The 20,385-nt window shown below is 41.0% G+C and overlaps 1 protein-coding gene across 4 annotated transcripts in view; it reads left to right on the top strand.

Annotated features, from left to right (window-relative positions):
* Positions 1–20,385, top strand: part of LOC122539852 (signal transducer and activator of transcription 5B) — a 143,547-nt gene that overhangs the window by 4,748 nt on the left and 118,414 nt on the right. The window contains exon 2 of one of the 4 annotated variants that reach the window (XM_087977820.1): positions 11,224–11,406. The exons of the other annotated variants lie outside the window; for them this stretch is intronic. The gene's annotated coding sequence lies outside the window, so the exon portion shown is untranslated. The remainder of the gene's footprint in view (positions 1–11,223; positions 11,407–20,385) is intronic. 4 annotated transcript variants of the gene reach the window in all.

Below are 20,385 nucleotides of genomic sequence, written 5' to 3'. Positions count from 1 at the left end.
TCAAAAGTGGAGGTATATAAAGTTGCCAAAAAATTGTAAACTTTAGGACTGGGATACTTCTTTAGAATTTGGCAAAGAAGGACCAAAAAATTGAAAAACGAAAGGGAAGAAAATAAAAAAAAGGATTAAAAAGCTTCTACAGTTATGCAAAGAGGAAAATAGACACGTGGACATATTACAGCAGAGATGATAAATGATACAAGCTGTCAGACACAGCAGTGAATCTGCAAAGTTACTGCCTTTTGTTGTTTGAGTTCAAGTATCTCTGGACATCAGAGAGCATCTAGAAAAAATGAACAAACAGTGAAATTCACAGCTGACCATGAGGAACCTGTGTGTGAGAGCTCACAGCACTGGAGCAGGTAGGTGCATAGTTTTTAAATGTAACCTTACTGTAAATTTACAATAGTGAGTAGAGTGGGTTCTTTCTTGATTCAATGTTTTATTGAGATCTGTCTCAATTAAATTTAAAAAGTATAAACTAGAAGTACTAAGTTACCCCCTTGAGCAGTTTTTTTTTCAGAGCAATAAGACGATGCTAAGTTTTGGGTCTGCAGATTGTGAAGGAGCATAGATGGTGTTTATTAGAGTGATGTGGTCTTCCTGTCAGATGTGGGAGTTTAGGGAGAGTTCCATGTTAGTGAGGGTTATGTCTGCAAGAAGTGTCTTTGGTTGCAATTCCATCAGATTGCATGGATCAGTTGGAGCGGCAGTTATAGAGGCAATAAGGAATTTACAGGATCTGGGGGTGTGATGGGTGGCAGTTCTGGAAGAGAGAAAAGCCGCAGGTACAGTCAGGTAGGTGGGTTAACTCCAGAAAAGTTAGGAGAGGGAGGCAGGTAGTGCAGGAGCATCCTGTGGCAATCTCCATCTCAAACAAATATGCTGTTTTGGAAAATGGAAGGGGCTGTCAGGGGAACGTAGCACGAACAATCAAGTTTCTGATACAGAGAATGGCTCTATTGTAATGAGGGGTACATCAGGTTCCAAGCGATCGATTTTGATAAGGGACTGTCATGTCAGAGGCACAGACAGATGTTTCTGAGGCCAGCAGCGAGAAATCAGAATGGTGTGTTGCCTTCCTGGTGCTAGGATGAAGGCTATCTTGGATAGGGTGCATAATGTTCTCAAATGGGAGAGGGACCAGCAGGAAGTCATACACATTGGAACAAATGACATAGGAAGGGAAAAGGATGAGATTCTGAAGGGAGAATATAGAAAGTTAGGTGGGAATTTTAAAAAGGAGGTTCTTGAGGGTAGAAAGAACTGGATTACTGCCAGTGCTAGTGAGGGTAGGAACAGGACAGCAGATGAATGTCTGGCTGAGGAGCTGGTGCAGGGGAGAAGCTTTCACATTTTTGGATCACTGGAATCTCTTCTGGGGTAGAAGTGACCTGTACAAGAAGGACGGTTTGCACCTGAATTGGAAGGGACTAACATACTGGCAGTGAGATTTGTGAGAGCTGTTCGGGAGGATTTAAGCTGGTAAGGTGGGATGTTGGGACCCAGTGAGTTAGTGAGGAAAGTGATCGGTCTGAGACTGGTACAGTTGGGCAAAGGAGCAAGTCAAACAGTCAGGGCAGGCAGGAACAAAGCAGAGAACAAGGTAGCCCTGATAAACAGCATTAATTTCAATGCAAATGGCCTATCCGGGAAGGCAGATAAACTCAGGGCATGGTTAGAAGCATGAGACTGGGATATCATATCAATTAGAGGTGTGGGTCAGGGATGGATAGAACTGGCAGCTTAATGTTCCAGCGTACAAATGCTATTGGAAGGATAGAAAAGGGGTCAAGAGAGAAGGAGGAGCGGCATTTGATAATGAATAGCATTATGGCTGTATTTAGGATGTCCCTGGGGATACATCCAGCGAAGTTATTTGGATGGAACTAAGAAATAAGAAAGGGATGATCACCTTATTGGAATTGTGTTATAGATCCCCTAATAGTCAGCGGGAAATTGAGAAACAAATTTGGAACAAGGTCTCGGTTATCTGTAAGAAAATAGGGTGGTTGTGGTTGGGGATTTTAACTTTGCAAAAGTAGATGGAGAAGAATTTAAGTGTATACAAGAAAATCTGATTCATTATATGGATGTACCTACGAGAGAAGGTGCAAAACATGACCTACTCTTGGGAAATAAGGCAGGGCAGGTGACTAAAGTGTTAGTGGGGGAGCACTTTGCGGCCAGCGACCATAATTCTACTAGTTTTTAAAGTAGTGATGGAAAAGGATAGACCAGATCTAAAAGTTGAAGTTCTAATTTGGAGGAAGGCCGTTTTTGACAGTATTAGGCACGAACTTCCAAAAGTTGATTTGGGGAGATATTTGCAGGTAAAGGGACAGCTGGAAAATGGGAAGCCTTCAGAAATGAGATAACGAGTCCAGAGACGGTTAGAGCGAAAGGCAAGGCTGGTAGGTGTAGAAAATGCTAGATGACTAAAGAAATTGAGGGTTTGGTTAAGAAAAAGAAGGCAGCATATGTCAGGTATAGACGGGATAGATAGAGTGAATCCTTAGAGTACAAAGAAAGTAGGAGTATACTTAAAAGGCACATCAGGAGAGCAAAAAGAGGACATGAGATGGCTTTGGCAGATAGCGTTAAGGAGAATCCAAAAGGATTTTATAAGTACATTTAAGGACAAAAGGGTAACTAGGGAGAGAATAGGACACCTCAAAGATCAGCAAGGCAGCCGATGTGTGGAACCGCAGGAGATGGGGGAGATACTAAACAAGTTAGTGATTTTTGAGAAGATTTGTAGCTCAGGTTGCAGTTCTGGATGTAAGTTTGCTTGCTGAGCTGGAAGGTTCATTGTCATAAGTTTCATCACCACACAAGTAACATTATCAGTGAGTTCCGGTGAAGTGCTTGTGCTATGTCTTGCTTTCTATTTGTGTCCTGGTTTCTTAGGGTGGGTGATGACATGATGACAAAAAGACATAACCCCCGTCACTAGTATCCTTACATACAAACGGAGGAGGACACCACTTTGACTGGGATAGCACATGCATCCTCGGACCAGCTAAACAGAGACACATACGAGAATTCTGAGATGCATGGCATTCTAACTGGAACTCCATCAATAAACACATTTGGATTCCATCTACCATCCTCTGAGGAAAAAGACTGGAAATGATATCACCCAACCTACCAAACCAAGACACATGAATAGAAAACAGGACATAACGCCTGCGCTTCACCAGAGATTCGCTAATGATGTTACCTAGTATGGTGATGAAATGTCTGAAAATGAACCTTCCAGCTCAGTGAGCAAACTGACATCGAGATACTAAACAAGTATTTTGTATCAGTGTTTACTGTTGAGAAGGACATGGAAGATATAGAATGTGGGGAAATAGATGCTGACATCTTGAAAAATGTCTGTATTGCAGAGGTGGTGGTGTTGAATGTCTTAAAATGCATAAATCCCCTGGACCTGATCAGGTTTACCTTAGAACTCTGTGGGAAGCTAGGGAAGTGATTGCTGGGCTTCTTGCTGAGATTATTCAATAATCACAGGTGAGGTGCCACAAGACTGGAGATTGGCCAACGTGGTGCCATTATTTAAGAAAGCTAGTAAGTAAGGAAAAGCCAAGGACTGTAGACCAGTGAGCCTGACATCAATGGTGGGCAGGTGTTTGGAGGGAATCCTAAGGGACAGGATTTACATGTATTTAGATAAGCAAGGACTGATTAGGGATGGTCAAGATGGCTTTGTGCATGGGGAATCATGTCTCATGAACTTGATTGAATTTTTTTCTGAAGAAGTAATGAAGAGGATTGATGAGGGCACAGCGGTGGACGTAATCTATATGGAGTTCAGTAAGGTGTTCGACAAGGTTCCTCGTGGTAGACTCGCTAGCAAAGTTAGATCTCGTGGAATACAGGGAGAACTAGCCATTTGGATACAGAACTGGCTTGAGGGTAAAAGACAGGGTGGTGGTGGAGGGTTGCCTTTCAGACTGGAGGCCTGTGACCAATGGTGTACCACAAAGATCGGTGTTGGATCCACTACTTTTTGTTATTTATATAAACGATTTGGATTCAGAAGGGCTTATGCTCGAAACGTCGATTCTCCTATTCCTTGGATGCTGCCTGACCTGCTGCGCTTTTCCAGCAACACACTTTCAGCTCTGATCTCCAGCATCTGCAGTCCTCACTTTCTCCAGGTGTAGTGGATAGCAAAGAAGGTTACCTCCTGTTACAATGGGATCTTGATCAGATGGGCCAATGGGCTGAGTGGCAGATGGAGATTAATTTGGATAAATGTGAGGTGCTGCATTTTGAAAAGGCAAATTAGAGCAGGACTTATACACTTAATGGTAAGGTCCTGGAGAATGTTGCTGAACAAAGAGACCTTGGAGTGCAGGTTCATAGCTCCTTGAAAGTGGAGTTGCAAGTAGATAGTGAAGAAGGCGTTTGGTATGCTTTCCTTTATTGGTCAGAGCATTAAGTATAAGAGTTGTGAGGTCATGTTGTGGACAATGATTAGGCCACTTTTGGAATATTGCATGCAGTTCCGATCTCCCTCCTATTGGAAGGCTATTGTGAAACTTGAAAGGGTTCAGAAATGATTGACAGGGATGTTGGAAGATTTGAGCTATAGGGAGAGGCTGAGTAGGTTGGAGTTTTTTTTTGGAACATTGGTGGCTAAGGGGTTACCTTATAGAGGTTTATAAAATCATGAGGGACATGGATGGGCTAAATAGACAAGATCTTTTCCCTTGGGTTGAGCGGAGTCCAGAACTAGAGGGCATAGATTTAAGGTGAGAGGGGAAAGATTTAAAAGGGACCCAAGGGACAAACTTTTCATGTAGAGGGTGGTGCGTGTATGGAATGAGCTGCTGGAGGAAGTGGTGGAGGCTGGTACAACTGCAACATTTAAAAGGCATCTGGACGGGTATATGGATAGGAAGGGTTTAGAGCGATATGGGCCAAGTGCTGGCGAATGAGAATCTTATTAGGTTAGGATACCTGGTCGGCATGAATGAGTTGGACCGAAGGGTCTGTTTCTGTGCTGTGCATCTCTATAACTCTATGACTGTAAGTCAAAAAGGAAGAAGTCTCCCTGAACTAATTAGGATTAAAACATCCAGTGACAGTATGGAATTGAAATTAAATTTTTAGAGTTATAGAGATGTAAGCACAGAAACAGATCCTTTGGTCCATGCTGACCAGATGTCTGATTTAAAAAAAAAAGCAGTGGAGAAACAAATGGGGCTGCAAGTTGTCATGTTACTTGGACCTGAACACCTTCACCTCAGGATATTGAAAGAGATTTCTGCTTTGGATGCATTGGTGATCACCTTTCAAAATTCTGTTAGGACTGAAATGAAGGGGAGTTTCTTTGCTTGAAGTGTGGCAATCCTTTGGAATCATCTACCCCAGAGGGCTATGGCAACTCTGTCATCAAGTTTGAGAAAGAGTGATTGATAGATTCATTAGATGCTAATGGCATCGAGGGCTAGAGGATGGAGCAGAAGTATTTATTGAGGTAGATGATCAGCCACGATGTAGAATGATGGAGCAGGCCTAAAGGAACTGAATGACTTATTTGTATTCCGATGTTACCGAGTTTAAAAAAACAAGATCTCAAAGGTAATAATCTCTGTATTTTTGCCCATATCATGTACATTAGAGCGAACAAAGATGTGCATGTTAGGTGGATCCCTGTGCTAATTTGCCCATTGTGTCCAGAGATGTTCAAGATAGGTGGATTAGTCATGGGGTGCACACCATTGTGGGAATGGGATAAGGGGGTGGATCTGGCTGGGATGCTCTTTGGAGGGTTGGTATGGACTCAGCGGTCCAAGTAGCCTGCTTCCCCACTATATGGGTTTTATGTCCTGTGAGGAGAATTACTGCATGCCTAAAGAGTTGCTGTGGGAAAGATTATTTCATTTAATGGGGCAGTTGCCCAGTTCTAGAATAAGAAGGAGCTGTTGGACAAATTCCACCTGAACCAGGATGACACCAGTGTCTTTGTGAAAAGGTAAATAAGGCGATCGCAAAAGCTTTAAACTGGTCATGGGTGGCTGATGGGTTAATCTAAAGAAATGCAAGCAGCCTAAATGTGAAGGAAATAGAGAGCGTGAGCATAGGAAAGAATATATTCAAGGAAGATCACTTATAGCAAAGGAATGTGAGAGTCCAAAAATGTGTTTTAAACATGAAATAAGGAAATGCCTTCTCCAGTGGACCTCAGCGTTACAGATACCATATTCAGCCAATTCAGTTCACTCCACATGATATCAAGAAATGGCTGGAGATACTGGATGCAGTGGTTATGGACCCTGGCAATAATACTGAAGCTCCAGAACTTGCTGCTCCCTAGCCAAGCTGTTCCAAAGACCTAAGGAAACAATTGAGAATTAGGAATTGTGCAATTATGAAGTCATTGGCAGCAGAGAAATGCAGGATATGAGATAATATTAGGAAAGGAGTTTTTAAAAAAAGGCACCACCAGACTGTAATGTTCAAGAAGCTGGCTCATCATCACTTTCGGAAAAGGCAATTAGGGTTGGGCAATAAATGCTAAACTTGCCAGCAATATCTACATTCTGAAAAAGAAAATCAGGAAGGGAAAGAGGAACAAGAAATTAAATGATTGAGGAGCAGAAAACAAAAGTAACGTTTGACAGGAACATCAGTAAAAATGTGGAAGGTGAGATGGAAGTAGGAAAATTTAAAGAATAGACAGGATGATTGCCCAAGTAACATTGGACAGATGGCAGAAATATTAAGTAATTGTTTCACTTGGGTTTTCATTAGGAATCCAGAAGACATCGGCATGATATTGAATGATAAGATGAGTAGTGAGGTAAGTGTATTTAAATTAGAACAAAGAATATATTGAATAAACTATTCAAATTTAGAAGAAAAGGTACCTAATGTGGATTGATGGCATCCATACATTTTAAAAATAACTTAACAAAGAGGCAGTAGAGGCATTACTATAAATGTATGTAATGTTTTTAGGAAAAGGTGTAGAGCCAGGGGATTGGAGGAGAGAACTTTATTAATTGATCTTAGAGGAATAGAACAGTGTGCGTTAAATGGACATATCAGCTTGCCTTTGATAAATGATGGAAAAAATGTAAAGAAGGATTTCAAAAGAAAATCAAATTTTGTATTCTTTAATAATCACTAAGGTACAATTGCTTATCATCTATTTCAGGCCAGGAAGCTGGTAAAAAGTTATGTATCCTATGTTAGTAATTTTGTTCACATATATATGCCAGAAGGCAAAATTTTTATTCTTTTGGATGTGAGCAATTCTGGCAGTGTCAGCATTTGCTGCTTATTCCTAATTCACCCTGGTGGTGAGCTGCCTTGTTGAAACTCTGCAGTCAGTCTGGTTTTGTGTGGATCCAGAGTGCTGTTAGTAAGAGTTCCAGGATTCAGATCCAGAGATGTTGAAAGAACAGCACTATAGTTTCAAGCCAGGATGGTTTCGAGTGGAATTTGCAGGTAGTGGTGTTCCTATGACTGCTGCAGGCTAAGAAAGAACTGTCAAAGGAGCCTTGGTTAGTCACATTGCATATCATCTATGATACACGTTGCTGCCACAGTGCATTGGTGGTGAATTGGTTGCTGATTAAGTGAACTACTTTGCCCTGAATGATGTCCATGTTAAATGTTGCATGTCTAGGCAAGTGTAGAGTATTCTTTCATGTGCCTGACTTCTGCTTTGTAGAAGTGGATAGACCTTTGTAGAGTCAAGATATGAGTTAACCTGGTGAATAATTCCTTGTCCCTGACCTTCTCTTGTAGCCACACTATTTGTATGGCTTGTTTATTCAATTTGTGGTCAGTGATACCCCCAGGGTGGAGGTGCTGAGGTATTCAGCAATAATAATGCCTTTGAATATCAAGGGAGGTAGTTGGGTTCTGGATTGTTAAACATGGTCATTGCCTGGCACTTATGTGCAGCAAATTTAATTTGCTACTACTTAGTCAAGTGTGCGTGATGTCCCTGTCTTGCTGCACGTGATTATGAATTAAATCTTCATCTGAGGAGGTGCAAATGGCACTGCACATTACTGTCATAATCAAATATACCCACTTCTGACTTTTTCTGACACTTAATGATTAAGGCAGACTGTCACCTCCATAAGGTGGATAGTTGGACTTATTTTTTATGTGCAAGACATAGCTGGGAAATTTTCCACATTGCCAGTAAATACTAGTGTTATAGCTATATATGAGCAGCTTGACTCTGTGTTTAGCCAGTTTAAGAAACAGCTCTTCAGAAGCATTAAAAGTGTTGTTGGGGCCAAAAACAACAGCAGAAGTGAATGACTTTCTCTCATCTCTTGAGCTCCTCTGCTCAAAATTTTACAAACTTGTGATTTTACCTAAAGTTTGTGATGAGAAAAAAATCGTTTGGTATTGCCTGGTTGTTTTTAACAAAATGGCTAATTTGAACTTATAATTGAAGTCAGTGGAAAGGAAGATTAGATGAGGTATTTAACAGCACCATTTCACAACCCTGCTTCCTAACGGTGAGATTTCACCATCACTACCCTACCCCCCCCCCCCCCCCCCACCCTCCACCCGTCTAGATTGTCAGGAAAGTTTGCATCGTGAAGTCTTGCAGTTTAATTTCAATTGAATCAACTTAGAAAATGAAGTAAAACATGCCTGTATTGGCTTTTTATCCATTTTTGGCATAGGATTTAAAATCATGCAGAACAACTCCTCTGTTTTGATGCAACAATCCTCAAACTAAGCTCATGCTCAATCTTCATATGGTAAACCAATAACCTAATGCACTGTTTCTTCTATGTGAATGTAAGTACTATAACTCTCTACCATTTCTTTTGTTCACATCCATTTACTGATTAATAATTGATGTTCTTCGTACTGAAACTAGTCTGAAGAAAGTTGTCTGAAGGCACATCAGGAATGAAAACTTAATTTTGTTTATTTTTTTGATCTCTAAGCATGTAATAAATTACCTAGTACTTGATCTCCATTGTTCATTGACATGAAGCATTAATTTTATTTTCCTGACGCTGTCTGAGCCTTGAACATTTGCGTATTTTGTTTTTATTTCCTACTTTTGGAATCTGTAGCATTTGGCTTTTATATATTTTTTAAAAAATCTTATTTTCTTTTGTGCTTCAGCCCAAATTTGTTTATATACCTTTAAAAATATATACAGTCAGTTCTGCTATGATGCGCAAATTGGCTTTAATGAGATTTAAGAATTTAGACCATTATTTACAGCGAACTTTCCTTACCTGTGTTGGCCATAATGCGATTCTGGCCCATTAGTTTAAATGACATGGCTATGGTACAATTTTCTTTGAACATGAGATCTCACAAGAATAGAACTATTGCATTATATCAGAATTGACTGTAGTTTTCTTTTACCCAGGGAAAAGCCAAAGAAAGTTACAATACAGGGGAATTTAGTGGTTCTTGTACATAGATCTCAGAAAGCTAGCATACAAGTTCAGTAGGTAATAGGAAAGGCAAATATAATGTTGGCTGTTTAGTTTAAAGGGAAGTCAATTAAAACTACTCAAAGCACTAGTTAGATCAAACCTAGCATACAGTTTTAGTCCCCTTGTCTAAGGAATGATATACTGGCAATGAGAAGAATGAGAGGTGACTTTATTAAAACACACAGATTCTTGGGGGGCTTGACAGGATGGAAACTGAGACTGTAGGACAACCTAGAGTCGATGGGCATAATCTCCGAGTAAGGCGTCACTTGTTTAATACTGAGGTGAGGAGGAATTTCTTCTGAGGCTAGTTACTATGAAATACTTCAACGCAGAAGGCTGTGGAAGCTGGTTCAGTACGTGCATTCAAGGCTGAGAGAGATTTTTAAAAGCGGGGAACTGAGGGTTATGGGAAAAGACAGGGAAATATAATTGAGGATTATCAGATGAGCCATGATCTCATTGGAGCAGACAGTAGCTGAATGGCCTATCCCTTCTATGTCTTATGGTCTTTCACTGTTGGCATCGCTGATATTCTTAACTGTGCAGAAGGTTGTTAAATCTTTAAATTTTCCTTGTGAAGCAAACTGCACATGGCTGCTAGAAGTGTGCTTGACTAGTGTATGGTATAATGTACCCTAATTTCTGTGGACTTTACTTTGCTATTCAGGCTAAATATATCAGCATCACAAAAGCACATTTAATTACTTTACTGCCTTGATCAGTCATGAATGTTGCTTATCTTTTCATTGCCAGTTTGTTTTCTAGCTCTTTTCAAGGTAATTCAGTTTTGCGAGACTTAACATTTACCAGGCAAATATAATTTGTCATAACTGTCTAATTCTATTACTAAACTCAAATCTTTTTAGAAAACTATTGCAGCATTTCCTGACTTTACTGACTTTTGTGTATTTGAATATCCATGGCAAATTTGACATGTTTGCATTGGTTAGAATAGCTTTCTAATTAATGGACTTGAGAGTTGAGACACTTATGAAAATTATTTTCTATTTTGCTCTCAATTTGACACTGCATCCAATATATTTAATTTTGCTATTTTCTAATTTTTTCTTATAGAGGATTCTGGTGTTTTGCAGGGGACACTTCTGTATCAAAGTCAGCTCATGTGTATAATGCACATGATTTTAGTTCACGTAGCATTTTGACTATCAAAATAATTTTAATATCAATATACATTGACCTTGGTTGTTTTGAAAGGTATTAACATTTGTTTTATAAGATGTTTCTTTAAGTGCATTTTTGTTTTTGGAATCTGTTCATGTTACTACATTACTCATGATGAAATTCAAAGCAGCAAAGCTTATTGAATATAAATTGACATTCATGATATTTACGTATTTAGGTTTTCTTAGGAAGTTTCATGCTTCTGCAATTGAGCCATTCTACTGATGAACAGAACTGTGAACTTTGCTCTTTTGACTAATAGGCATAAGGTCTATTATTCTTGTACTCTTTGGATTATAGAAGAGTTGCGATCTTAAATGGAGTTTTGCAGATGACTCCATTGAAAAATAAGAGTTAACTCAGATTTTACTTGATCACAAAAGTTGGTAATTGGTCCTCCATGCATGCAAAAATGAATGAATGATCCAGCATCTGTTTAATGTAATCATATAGAATTTGTAATCTATACATACGTACATGAGATTTGATCTGTCATTTTGAAGTTCCATGCATCAGTTTCAAGATGGCTGCAGTTCTGTGGGCTGGAAAAACTGATGAATTACCCCACCATGTTCATTTTGTGCAGATCAAGACCAATTTTGATACAAGTGCAGAATGTGGGGAAACCCAGCAAGTCTGGCGGCATCTGTGGAGAGGGAGAAAGAGTTCCAAGTCCAATTATGACTTCAGAACTGATAACTTGGCCATTAGGATTATCGCTGCTTCGCTGAAGTATTCAGCTGGAAGCCTGGATTGATTTATTGAACAGGTGATGTGATTGTTTGCATATTTATAATACAAATTTAAGAATTGGCTTGTTTTGAATTGGACAGTAAAACCCCTGAGCCCTCCACATTGTTCTAATTATCTATATATAAAATGTCTTGTCCATATGGTTGAGAAATCCAGCTCTATCTGTTGTTTTCTGCAACCCTGTCCAAGTTATAAGTTCAGTAAATCATGAGATAATGGATCAGTGTGGAATTAAACACTTTTATGTTAAGTAAGGAAGAATCCCAACATGCTTGTGCCAATTAGAGCCATAATTTGAAATGAAGAAAGCTATCTTTGTTATATATATTGTCAGTAAGTGTTTAATTGAACAGGTGATTTTAAAACCCAAGTGCATTAATTTTGTTCTTTCAATCAGTAATAGATTACTTTCTATAGTTCTGTTTCTCTCTCCACAGATGCTGCCAGACTTGCTGGGTTTCCCCGTATTCTGCACTTGTATCAGAATTGGTCTTTATCTGCACAAAATAAAGGAGTGGGGTAATTCGTCAGTTTTTCCAGTCCACAGAACTGCAGCCATCTTGAGATGGACACATGAAACTTCAAAATAATAGATCAAACCTCATGTACAGATGTTTACACCACAGATTCTATATGATTGCATTAAACAGATGCTGGATCATTCATTAATTTTTGCATGCATCGAGGACTGCCAAGTTTTTTGTTCAAGTAAAATCTGTGTTAATTCTTATTTTTCAATTGTATTCTATGGAGTAATTTGCATGGTCTGTGATAACTTGGTATATCGTCTATCACTGCCCTTGCAAACTTCTACCAAAGACCAGGCTTCTTCTGCTGTTCCTTTTGTCCACCAGTATTCTTTCCATGGCATTCCCAATTGCTCAATCTTATGGTTATCTCGACTCGGATCTGCTCATGGCATTGCTGAAGAACCAGTACTATGGCTGACAAATTTAAAGATACTCTCTCCTTTTCTATCTCTAAACATTTAACAGCTCTATGTATTTCAATTCCATAACTGTCCAAATTTTGATCCAATTTTTTTGACAAAATCTAGGTTCTTCATGGTAGTTCCATGGAACCTGTAGATACTGACCTCTCGCTATGTCCACTTGACTTACTTTTTTTTAGGATAATAGAATCTTGCAGGAGAGGTTTGGATTATTTAGCCCCCATATGTCTGTCCCTCATGGAATGAATTATCCAATGAATCCCATGTGCTGTCTTTTTTATTTATTCACAGGATGAAGGTTTTGCTGGCTACCCAGTGTTTATTAACCATTCCTAATTGCACAGAAGTCACATTGGTGTGGGTCAGCGGTTCCCTTAGAGTCAGAGAGATATACAGCACGGGAACAGACTCTTCAGTCATACTTGTCCATGCTGACTAGATATCCCAATCTAAACTAGTCCCACTTGCCAGCACTTGGCCCATATTCCTCCAAACCCCACCTATTCATGTACCCATCCAGATGCCTTTTAAATGTTGCAGTTGTACCAGCCTCCACCACTTCCTCTGGCAGCTCATTTCATTCATGCACCACCCTCTGTGTGGAAAAAGTCGTCCCTTAGGTCTCTCTTGTATTCTTCCCCCCCCCCCCAACAAACCTATGCCCTCCAGTTCTGGACTCCTCGCACCCCAGGGAAAAGATCTTGTCTGTTTATTCTATCCATGCCTATCACTTTTATAAACCTCTATATGGTCACCCCTCCACCTCTGACGCTCCAGGGAAAACAGCCCCCGCTTATTCAACCACTCGCTATAGTTCAAATCTGAAAAACAACCCTTCACAACCATCCTCTGATTTCTACCTTTGAGCCAGTTCTTTATCCAAATGGCTAGTTTTCCCTGTATTCCATGAGATCTAACCTGCTAACCAGTCTCCCATGGGAACCCTTGTCAAATGCCTTACTGAAGTCTATGTAGGTCTCATCCACCACTCTTCCCTCATCGATCTTAAAAACCACACAACACCAGGTTATAGATTAGTGGTGCTGGAAGAGCACAGCAGTTCAGGCAGCATCCAAGGAGCTTCAAAATCGAAGTTTCGGGCAAAAGCCCTTCATCAGGAATAAAGGCAGTGAGCCTGAAGCGTGGAGAGATAAGCTAGAGGAGGGTGGGGGTGGGGAGAAAGGAGCATAGAGTACAATGGGTGAGTGGGGGAGGGGATGAAGGTGATAGGTCAGGGAGGAGAGGGTGGTATGGATAGGTGGAAAAGGAGATAGGCAGGTAGGACAAGTCCGGATAAGTCATGGGGACAGTGCTGAGCTGGAAGTTTGGAACTAGGGTGAGGGTGGGGGAAGGGGAAATGAGGAAACTGTTGAAGTCCACATTGCCCTGGGGTTGAAGTGTTCTGAGGCTGAAGATGAGGCGTTCTTCCTCCAAGTGTCTGGTGGCGAGGGAGTGGCGGTGAAGGAGGCCCAGGACCTCCATGTCCTCGGCAGAGTAAGAGGGGGAGGAGGTTGAGCAATACATCAACTTCACCAACACATTCCACCCTGACCTTAAAACCCACCCTCCCATCCTGGCACTTTCCCCTGCCACCACAGGAACTGTAAAACCTTCGCCCACACCTCCTCCCTCCCCTCTATCCAAGGCCCTAAAGGAGCCTTCCACATCCATCAAAGTTTTACTTGCACATCCACTAATATCATTTATTGTATCCGTCGCTCCCGATGCGGTCTCCTCTACATTGGGGAGACTGGGCGCCTCCTAGCAGAGCGCTTTAGGGAACATCTCCGGGACACCCGCACCAATCAACCACACTGCCCCGTGGCCCAACATTTCAACTCCCCCTCCCACTCTGCCGAGGACATGCTCTCTCTCCACGCTTCAGGCTCACTGCCTTTATTCCTGATGAAGAGTTTTTGCCCGAAACGTCGATTTCAAAGCTCCTTGGATGCTACCTGAACTGCTGTGCTCTTCCAGCACCACTAATCCAGAATCTGGTTTCCAGCATCTGCAGTCATTGTTTTTAACACCAGGTTATAGTCCAACAGGTTTAATTGGAAACACACTAGCTTTCAGAGGGCTGCTCCTTCATCAGGTGATTGTGACAATCACCTGATGAAGGAACGGCGCTCCGAAAGCTAGTGTGCTTCCAATTAAACCTGTTGGACTATAACCTGGTGTTGTGTGATTTTTAACTTTGTACACCACAGTTCAACACTGGCATCTCCCAACTCATCAATTTTATTTGTTACTTCTTCAGAAATCTCAAATCAAGTTCATGAGACATGACTGCCCATGCGCAAAGCTATGTTGAATATCCCTAATCAGTCCTTGCCTTTCCAATTACATGTATATCCTGTTCCTCAGAATTCACTCCACTATTTCTTAAATAGTGGCACCATGTTAGCCAACCTCCAGTCTTCTGGTGCCTCACCTTTGACAATCCATGATACAAATATCTCAGCAAGGGGCCCAGCAATCACTTCCTTAGCTTCCCACAGAGTTCTAGGGTACATTTGATTAGGTCCTGGGGATTTATCCACCTTTTTGCGTTTCAAAACATCCAGCACTTCCTCCTGTGTAACAGGGGTAGCATTTGTTCAGAAGAATTGGGGACATTTGTTCTTCGTGTTAAGGAAGTTGGAAGATGTTCATGTGTGTGTGCGCGTGAGAGAGAGAGAGAGAAGACATCCTTCTGTAAATTACGTTCACTGACCAAAGGGTTCAAGGATCAGAGGGGCACAGAGAGACAGACAGACAGGACGGAGGCTGGTGGAAAGATTAACTCTTTGTTGTCTGATTTGACTGAACACTGGCTTGTCATGGATTGAATGTTTGTGGTGTTCCCTGGAGCCCGGGATCCAGGAACGTTATGAATTTAATTTGCATTCTGGGAATCTAAGATGATTTGAGAAGAAAAAGCCATTTGGCAGGATATTGACATTGGACATGTTAGCTGAGCAATGTTACCTCATGACCTTTTCTACATAGTTTAGTCTCTCGTTCTGATATACTAGACAAAGCAAATGACTGTTGAGCCTGGCTTGATCAAGGTTTCCCATGTTGATATGCATGTAGCTTAATTAGTCAAACGTACTCAGACCTGTCAATGAGTCTCTCTTCCTCTGCAAACTTTTACTGCTTATCTAATTAAGGACATGTGGCATTTTTATAATTTTAAAACCAAATTCTGTATAAAGACAGCTTGTTTGCAGCAATAAGGGGAGTATCCTGAGAGACCTCTTAAGAGTGAGAGCTGGCGCCGCTACTCTGCTAATGGTTTTAGAACGTTAGCTCAAGCCTGGCTTGTAGGTATCTATGTTATAGTGTAACATTGCCATTGGAAAATAAAGGTAATAATTTAAACTAAACTGTCTGTAAGAGTTTTATATTCCAAACTACCACAGAATACTATCACTGGGACGAATCAAGAGAGTCTTACAGTTTGACTCCATCAGGGATTCCCTGAGCCATCTCGAATAGATACTTTAACACCTCCTGATTTCCCTCTTAAGTATACGCCTACTGCCTTTATACTCTTTAAAGGACTCACTTGATTTATTCTGTCTATACGTGACATATGCTTCCTTCGTTTTCTTAACCAAACCCTCAGTTTCTTTAGTCATCCAGCATTCCCCATACCTACCAGCATTTCCTTTCGCCCTAACAGGAATATATTTTCTCTGGACACTCGTTATCTCATTTCTGAAGGCTTCCCATTTTCTGGTCGTCCTTTAACCAGCTAACATCTGCCCCCTATCAACTTTTGAAAATTCTTGCCTAATAGCGTCAAAATTGGCCTTCCTCCAAATTAGAACTTCAGCTTTTTAGACCTGGTCTATCCTTTTCCACTAATAGAAACTAATAGAATTATGGTCACTGGCCCCAAAGTATTGCCCCATTGACACCTCAGTCACCTGCCCCTGCCTTATTACCTAAGAGTTGATCAGGTTTTGCACCTTCTGTAGTAGGTACATCCACATACTGAATCAGAACATTTTCTTGTACACAATCAACAAATTCCTCTCCATCTAATCACTTAACATTATGGCAGTCCCAATCTATGTTTAGAAAGTTAAAATCCACCATCATAACCATCCTATTATTCTTACTGATAACTAAAATCTCCGTTACAAGTTTGTTCTCAATTTCCCGCTGACTATTAGGCAATCTATAATACAATCCCGCTTTCTTATTTCTCAGTTCCGCCCAAATAACTTGCCTGGATGTATTTCCAGGTATACCCTCCCTCAGAACAGCTGTAACACCATCTCTTATCAAAAACACCACTTCCCATCCTCCCTCGCTTCCCTTTCTGGCCTTCCTGTAGCATTTGTAGCCTGGAACACTAAGCTGTCAATCCTGTCCATACCTAAGCCATGTTTCTGTAATTGCTTATGATATCCCAGTCCCATGTTTGTAACCATGCCCTGAGTTCATCTGCCTTCCCTGTTAGGCCTCTTGCATTGAAATAAACGTAGTTTAATTTATTAGTGTAACTTGTTGTCTACTTTGACCTGCCTGCCTGACTTTGACTCGCTTCTTTTCTCAACTGTACCAGTCTCAGATTGATCTCTTTCCTCACTATCTCCCTGGGTCTCGTCCTCCCACCTAACTAGCTTAAATCTTCCCAAGCAACTCTAGTGAATCTCCCTGCCAGTATGTTAGTTCTCTTTCAATTCAAGTGCAATCTGTCCTTCTTGTACAAGTCCCTTCTACTTCAGAAGAGATTCCAGTGATCCAAAAATGTGAATCTTTCTCTCATGCACCAGCTCCTCAGCCATGCATTCATTTGCTCTATCCTCCTATTCCTACCCTCACTAGCACCGGGAGTGTTCCAGATATTAGTACTCACGAGGACCTTCTTTTTTAAATTCCTGCCTAACATTCTATATTCTCCCTTCAGAAACTCATCCTATTTTCTTCCTATGTTATTGGTTCCAGTGTGTACAATGACCTTCTGCTGGGCCTTTTTCCCCCTTGAGAACATTCTGCACCCTCTCTAAGACAGCCTTGATCCTGGCACCAGGGTGGCCACAGACATTCTGATTTCTCAATGCTGGCCACAGAAACATCTGTCTGTGCCTCGGACTAGAGTGTCCCTATCACAATTGATCTCTTGGAACCTGTCATACCCGTCATTGCATTAGAGCCAATCTCGATACCAGAAACTTAAATGTTCATGCTACATTCACCTGAGAGTCCATCGCCACCTATGTTTTCCAAAACAGCATACTTGTTTGAAATGGGGATAGCCACAGAAGACTCCTGCACTACCTGGCTACCTCACTTACCGTTCCTGGAGTTTACCCATCTATGTAACTGTATCTGCGACTTTTCTTCCTTCCTATAATTGCCATCCATCACACCCCCTTGCTCTTGTAAGTTCCTCATTGCCTCTAACTGTTAATCCATCCGATCCATTTGGTCTGATAGGATTTGCAACCAATGGCATTTATTGCAGATACGATCCTCAGTAACCCGTAAACTCTCCCTAAACTCCCACATCTGACAAGAAGAGCATTTCACTCTACTTAGGGCCATTTTTGCTTCTTCCAACCTACAGACCCAGAAAATAGCACCATCTTATTCCTCTACAAAACACTGCTCCAGGCTAACTTAATACTTATGGCTTATATTTTTAAGTTCAATCAAGAGACATATCTCAATGCAACATATAATCAAGAAAGAACCCACTCTACTCACTGTTGTAGATTTACAGCAAGGGTCTACTTAAAACTATTCACTTATTTGTTTCTGTACTGTGACCTCTCCCAAACAGGTTCCTCCAAGATCAGTTGTGAATTTCGCGGTTAAGTTATCCTAGATGCACTCCGATATGCAGCAATATGTCAATTCAAACAGCAAAGGCAGTAAATGCGCAGGTTCACTGCTGTGTCAGTTAGCAGTGTGGGTCTCGCTCTCTCGCTCTGACCTGACCATGTGCTGCTTTTTGCCGGTCCCTCTCCCTTTTAAAAGTGCCATTGTTTTGACTGTTGCTGATATTAGTCAATCAGATGAGGTTTTCAGCAATCAACAATGGATTTGTGGTCTTCATTACACTTTTAATTCCAGATTTTTATTGGATTCAAATTCCACCATCTGTTGTGATGCGATTCGAATCTGGGACCCCACAATATTATCTGGGTCTCTGATTAGCAGTCTAGTGAAAATACCACTAGCTATTCCCTCCACACATTTAAGTCTCTGGTATCGAGATTGGCTCGAATGCAATGAGGGGTATGGCAGGTTCCAAGAGTTCTTTTGCAAATTATTTTATAACTGTAACCTCTGGTCTCCAATTGCCAGAAGTTCAGACATATTATGGTGTATATTTGGGACAGGTGAGCCTTGAATCCAGACTTCTTGGCAAAGTTATGGAGACTACCATTGCACCAAAAAAGCCCTTTTAATAGGAAACCATTTTAAACAGTATAAGATTACTGCCATTGGTAATTATGTGAATTTAGTAAGAACATCATGTTGGGAAGTCATGACTTGTGGTTTTGTTTGGTTGTGCATTGCCTGCTTTTAAGATCAGTTTTTCCAGATGCTTTCATATGCTTTTACTCAAAAGCCATTTGTGGAAAAATAACTGTTTATTTGATTTCCTAATATATGCAAGTACTTGAGTTTAAATGCTGGCCCTAAAAGTGGGGGAGAAAGACAGAGGAATAATGGGGCAAAGAGTACAGGAAGATTATACTCCTTAGAAAAACTGGAAAAGCATCTGCTTGTTTTTCTTATTCCAAATCACTTGATGTAAATATTCTGTCAGCCTTTTGTAATTGCTTTAAGGTTTGTGTACAGACACCTAATTCCCTTCTCCAAGGTTTCTAGCCTGTCAGTATTCTAATGTACTACTTCCACTGGAAGTAGATGATCTCACTCCACCCACATTCTACAATCTATCTTCTATATTTTTGTGCACTTTGACTGTGTTGTGCCTTGTAACTTTGGCTGTTATCTTCCTACCTTGTTGTTTGTGTTGGAATTGTGTAAATACAGAACTCCCATTTCCTCCTTCCAAGTCGTTAACATACCGAGAGGAAAAATTGATTATATCTTTAACAGAATTTATTGATCGACTTTTGGAAGTCCATATATTCACTTATAGAATGTGGGTATTGCCAGCTTGTTGCCTGTCCTTGGTTGCTGTTGTGCAGATGTGATGAACTGCTGTTTTGTACTGCTGCAGTTAGACCCAGGTTTTTAATCCAGAGACAGTGGAGGAATGGTGACATATTTCCAAGTCAAGGTAGTGAGTGGCTTGGAGGGGATCTTGCAGATGGTAGCATTCACATGTATCTGCTGCCCTTGTCCTTCTGGATGGAATTAATTATGGGTTTGGGAGGTGCTGTCTAAGGATCTTTGATGAATTTATGCTGTACTTACTGCTGAGTGTCAGTGGTGGAGTGGATGTGATGCCAGTCAAGCAGCCTGTATTGTCCTGGATGGTGTCAAGCTTCTTCATTGTTGATGGAGTTGCACCCATCATGGCAACTGGCTAGTGTCCCAACTCAGTCCTGACTTGTGCCTTGTAGGTGGTGAACAAGCTTTTGGAGTTAGGTGAGTTACTTGCTTCAGTATTGTCAGTCTCTGACCTGCATCTGTTTCCACTGTAAATGTATGGCAGGTCCAGTTGCGTTTCTGGTCATTGGTAATCCCCAAATGATAGTCAATCAGTGGTGGTAAAGGCCTTGAATGTCAAGGGACGATGGTTAGTTCTTTGTGTTGGATGAATACTTTTGCCACTTCTCAGCCCAAGCATAGATATCAAGGGGATCAAAAGTATTGGGGAGAAAGTGGGAGAATGGGGTTGAAAAACGTATCAGCCGTGATTGAATGTCAGAGCAGACTTGATGGGCTGAATGGTCTAATTTCTGCTATGTGTCAATTGATCTTATGGATAACGCCCAGGTCTTGTTACATTTGAACATGGATTACTTCAGTATCTGAGTCATGAATGGTGCCAAACATCTGTGCATCTGACAATATGGAGAGGAGGTAATTGAAGCAACTGAAGATGTTTGGGCCCAGGGC

This window comes from Chiloscyllium plagiosum, unplaced genomic scaffold, assembly GCF_037043375.1.
Source record: "Chiloscyllium plagiosum isolate Xiang-an unplaced genomic scaffold, Cpla_swu_hap1 HiC_scaffold_32, whole genome shotgun sequence".
NCBI lineage: Eukaryota > Metazoa > Chordata > Chondrichthyes > Orectolobiformes > Hemiscylliidae > Chiloscyllium > Chiloscyllium plagiosum.
The sequence above is the reverse complement of the archived record's forward strand: the minus strand, read 5'-3'. Positions and strand labels throughout refer to the sequence as shown.